The sequence below is a fragment of the Octodon degus genome, unplaced genomic scaffold (genome assembly GCF_000260255.1).
Source record: "Octodon degus isolate 3935 unplaced genomic scaffold, OctDeg1.0 scaffold00201, whole genome shotgun sequence".
Classification (NCBI taxonomy): Eukaryota; Metazoa; Chordata; class Mammalia; order Rodentia; family Octodontidae; genus Octodon; species Octodon degus.
Window position 1 is genome coordinate 3,808,830 of NW_004524777.1, and position 5,508 is coordinate 3,814,337.

At 42.3% G+C, this 5,508-nt stretch overlaps 1 pseudogene; it reads left to right on the top strand.

The window, feature by feature from the left end:
- Positions 1–5,508, top strand: part of LOC101572505 — a 26,144-nt pseudogene that overhangs the window by 1,005 nt on the left and 19,631 nt on the right.

Genomic DNA, 5,508 nt, shown 5'->3' on the forward strand with positions numbered 1-5,508 from the left:
AATAAAAAAAAATTAAAAAAAAATAAAATATTAAAAAAAAAAGAAAGTACTCATTATTAACACAAGTCTGGGACTAAGCCTCAACGAAGTCTGCTGGACTAGTTCCCTAAAAATAAAATTATATGACATTCTGGAATACACTATGGCCTGGACTGTCAAAGTGGGACTGGCATGAAAGTAGGATGAGAAAAAAAGCAGGGCCAGGAGTCCAATTTTCCCATGGTAGACCCCGTGCCTCTTCTAGGAGATACATGCTTGGCCTTGGGTAGGTTCAACCAAACACATTTCAGTGGTGGAAAGGGCCCAAGTAATAGTCCTAGCCATGCTGGACAACTGTTAGGGCTTCCAGTAATCCTCTAGCCACATCCACTAGGTACCCATTTGATAAGATTGCCCACTTCCAACAACTAATACAGTTCATTGTATAAGAGCCCAGTTAAACCCTTCTAAAACTGTTTACCAGCTAAATTATTTCGTGCTACACAGGTTTGGGGTAAAACTATGGAATTCCAAGGAATAGTGGTCAACTGGCCCAACCTCAGCATTTAGTGAAAAGTCCCTTTAGGTATGGATTGTTTACCTTATTTCATCTTTTCCAGGATCCCATTACAACCACCATTCAGTACAAGATTTCTTGACTATGTATATGGAATTATCACTGTTTTGTCTTCTCTTAAAGAAATGTTTCAATTTCAACTCCAAACTTTAAATGCAAAGACATTGTATAGCTGCATAATAAATCAAGAAGATTCTCTCTCAGGTGACTATTCTTTTTTTCTTTTTGAGGTGCCAGGAATTGAATCCAAGAGCTCACTTATTCACTCATGCTAGGCAAAAGCTCTGCTACTGAGTAAGCCCTCTACCCCTGTGTGACAATTCTTACAAAAGTTAGTATGGACCAGGCATGGTGGTACATGCCTGCAGTCCCGGCAATTGAGAGACCAAGGCAGGAGGATTGTTATAAGTTGGAGGCCAGCCTGGACTACATAGAGAGTTCAGGGTGAACCTGAACCACAAAGCAAATCCTGTCTCAAAAAACCAAAAGAAAAAGAATAGTGTGGATATATATGGGAGTAACCATTCTATATGATGGGTAGTCATTACCCCTAACTTCTGTCCTATGTTTCCCAGATTGTTAGACTAAAATTATCATAAATCCACGATATACATTCTCATGGTTGACCACAGAATATTGTCACATACATTCTCAGTGATCTTGACAGATCAAGTGAATTTATCTGCTTCTTAAGTTCTGCTTCTTCCAGCTATCTCTCCAGAACACAACCTTCCAGGTCAATATAAGTACTTAGGAGAAAGAAGAGTCACAAGTTCTGGCTGTGCTGAGATATTTTACTATCCATACACTGATGTACCAGACTCATACATAGAAACTACTTTGCCAGTTATTTTCAGACATGAGAGAATCATTCTTTCCCATTTTCTTTGATGTTACACATGATCATGGTCTTGGTTTGGCCAAAGAAAAAAGAAGTCTCTCCCCTCTAATGCAGCAGTAATGGAAATAGGTTGAAATGGAGACTCTGCCAGCTAGGTTCCCTGATGACAATGATGAGTAGGGCTTCAGCTGAGCTGTAGGGGACATGCAGCCCACACAAAATAAGCCTTTATTCTTTTAGGCACTAGCTCTGGGGATAGTTTGTTCCTCGGTGTACCTTAACCTGTCTTAACTGATACAATACTCTGAGGTGAGTGGCTCAGAAACTCAAGAAGGATACAGATAATACCTTATGCTTTCATTTGCTTGCCCTGTGATCTCATATCTTTGGGTAAAGGAAAAGAATGGGAAAACATAAGTTTGGCAGAATTATGTAGTCTCAGCATGATAACTATAAACAACCTCTTCCTGTTTCAATTAGCTCCAGATTGTTGACATTAACCCCAGCCAACTCAGATGGTTATTTACAAAGCTGGACTTATGAGACATTTGGGGATGTGAGAGGGCAGCAAGTAGAAAATAGCCTTCCAGCTCTCTCTCTCTGAGCACCTTGTTCCTTCAGGCCAGCCTGAACACTCAGGAGTGTATGGAGAACAGCTGGTAATGGTGATCTTTGCACTTCAGCTCTTATCCTCCCCCTTTTGGCTCTGCCTAAATTTCTATTCTGAATTTGTTTCCCAGTTCTAGTCTTATTCTTACTTTTCAGAAAAGGTGACTTCATTTGTCTTCCCTGAGTTTTTGACCCTTGGCATTTATTTCTTACCTCCCTTGGGCATCAGGAATTAACAGCAGCCACAACATTATTGAGCACTGCTATGTGGCAGGCACTGTTCTAATCATTACTTCGTCCTACTTACCTCACAACAGTTCTGAAAATTAGGTGTTATAAGAGTTGTCACTATATAGATGAGAAAAAATGAAGTTTAGAGAGACCATCTATAGGATGGCTGCTCTAGGGCTATATCCATTTGTATTCAAGGTCTAATGCCTATGCAGTAACTCAGCTCCAGCCCTCAGACCTAAAACCAGAGCAGAGAGCAAACCAATACCTATCTTTATAAAGGAGTCAATCCCATCTTCCCCTAAAAGACCAAGGCCTGCAATTGCTTTGGACCTTTTGAACACTCAGTGCTGCCCTTTGGCTCTTGTAATAACTCGTAGACTAACTCCCAAGCCCTCTTGGGCCAAAGAGCAGTAATGAAGCTGGATCACATTGCCATTTACTCTCTAAATCTCACCCCTATGAAAGGCCTCCAACCTGGGAAAGCCCAAAGCCATGTCTGGCAGCATCACTTCTAAGCTAACCCGATATGTACCTTAAAAACCAAAAATGCTTTTCCCGAGTATGGGCCTATCAATCATCTCTTCAAGGTATCCAGGGAACATTTGGGGCTTTTGTGCTTGGTGAGATTATGGAGGCTTTTAACTCTTTTCTCTGTTTTTTTTCTAGGCTATTTCTGTGATCTACACAGCTGAGATGGTAGGAGAACTGTTTTATTGCATGAAATCCCAGAATATTGCCTGGTACAAAGCATCTTCACTCTTGTGCTTATTTTTTTCTAGGAAGCTGATGGTAACCAAGACAAGTTCTAGAAGATGGGAACAAGAACTGCTCACCTGAAAGGATGCATCAGATGCCTGGAATCCTTGCCTCAGTTATGTGATGAACAAACTAACAATAAGACCAAATCATCCCAGCCTACAGCAGCTCCCCTTTAGCTCACATTCATAGCATTTGTCCTTTGCCTTGACATCCATGCCTGATCCAAGGCATCGTTGAGTTGTGAGTTCCTTCTGCCTGAGTCACTGTAGCTCCAAAGAGAAAAGAGGAGGTACCTGACAGGTAAGGCATTGTTACCAGACAGATTCCTATACCAGATGCATGAGAATAAGGCCTACAACCTCTCATAAAATCTAATTCTGTGGCTTTTTTGTTTGTTTGTGTGTTTTTTGTGGTACTGGGGATTGATCTCAGGACCTTCTGTTTGTCAGGCAAGCACTTATTCTACTGAGCTATCTCCCCAGCAACCTCTCATAAAATCTAAAGGAATGGAGAAAAGAAAGTGCTATCCTCCCAGAAGATCACATATGTTCTGGATTTTACAAAAGAAACATGTAACACAAGATGTGCAAATGCATAAGAAATTATAAGATAGGTTTACAATGGTCAGCCACAGAGTAGGATGAGGAAGCGAACAAGGGCATCTGCACAGTGGAGACTGAAGGATTTAGTCTAAGGTTTGGAGCTCACTGCAGCATTTTGTGTTAACACTCTATCAGGAGGCTGAAGGGTCTGTTATAGAAGGCTGAAGATTCTATACCAGGGGGCTGAAGAATCCAAGGCAGAAGCTGAAGACTGCACTGGAAATCAGGAGAGGACATCTAAGCTGATTGCGAAGACCAGAGCTCCTCCAAAGAATGGACCGCTTCATCCTTAGTTTTCTTTTATATCCTTTAAGTGATGAGTCACCCTAAGGTGTGGCCTCCATGTCTCAGGGTATGGCCTCTATGCCTTAGGGTGAGGAATTGCTGAGCTGATTTAGTTAAGCTTTTAACTTCTCAAGCTGACACAAGGTATTAACTACTATACTACAAGGGTCATCTCATGCCTTAGACTTCTCAGGAATCATACAGGCCTAGAAGACCGCTGAGGCACATTTCAAACACTAGCTGTGTCTCACAGGACTTCTGGTGGTTAAAATCCCACCCCCATCTTATAAGACAGTGGTACCTATGGGAGTTTATAAATCTCAGAGTCCACTGGCATTACTGAAGTCTCACTAATACCATTGTACCTCTTCCTAACAAGAGAAGCATACATTGTGAGCCGTGCTGACCCTGACCCCCTCCCAGAGCCATGAGGTTCATAAGATGGCAGGGGATGTTCTCCCCATGGTAGCATGATTCATCATTCGCTTCAGATTTTCATCTATTCCACTCTCTCATCAAGAAAAAAACCTCAATTTTATGTCTCAAGTTTGTACATGTGATAGTCCTCAAAGTCATCCTTGTCCACATCAGACTATTTATCATCCCCAAGCCACAAACCGGAGGATAGACTGAGTCAAATAGCATGACCAGGGAAGGATATCTCCTGGCTCGGATATCCACCTACCTTCCCACCACAAAGCTAGAATCTAAGAGCTCTTGTCCCAGAGTATGTGTTGGCCCTCTAATCACAGGTTCCACCCTGTTTCCTCAAACCACAGAGTACTGCCACAGACAGACCACCCAGGTGAACCTACCAGAAACTCCATGTGATACAACAGGGAGCTACTCTAGGTTTATGGCAAAAGGCATCAAGCACTAGCTCAAGCTGAGCTTGTTGTGGGAAGCAACAGTTTCATTGAAAAGACTAAAAAGGTATTCTCCAATAGCACTGCTTCAGATACCACGCCTTGAGAAACATCCATTGTGCAACTTCCTCATCTAGGCACCTCCCTTGACTGATGATAGGTGTGCCAATGCTGCTTTTGGAGATGGCTGTTTGTCTTGGTTACTTTTCTTGTTGCTGAGACAAAATACACCTAAAATTAAGGAAGGAAAGGTTTATTTCACTTACAGTTTGTGGAGGTTTCAGTCTATAATCACCCGGTTCCAAGGCAGGGGGGCATGGCAGAGGGGCAAGATACCAAAAACAAGAGCGAGTTGGGGGAAACCTCTTTTCCTCTCATATTGTACACCGGCTACCTGCCCTAGGGCAGTTGTAGCGCTTACATCACCAACCCTAGCACCGGATAATGAACTAGTCTAGACTAGTCAGACTCTAGATTCAGCTGCCTGGGGAAGCCCACTGCCCTATGACCTCATGAGTCTTTGGCGGGTCATGCAGGCACAAACTATGACATTTTAAGTGGTGTATGAGAAGTCACATTGTAGTAATCAAAGCATGGGCCAAAACAAACCTTTCCTAAAGAAGCTTATGCTCCCATGAATATTCCCAGAAAGGTCTGGCTCATTCTAAAGAAAAAAAGAAGGGCAGTTTCCCTGGACAAAAGTATATATAAATTTTTGGGAGTCCCTTGAAGCCCATAACATTCTCTTTTTTTTTT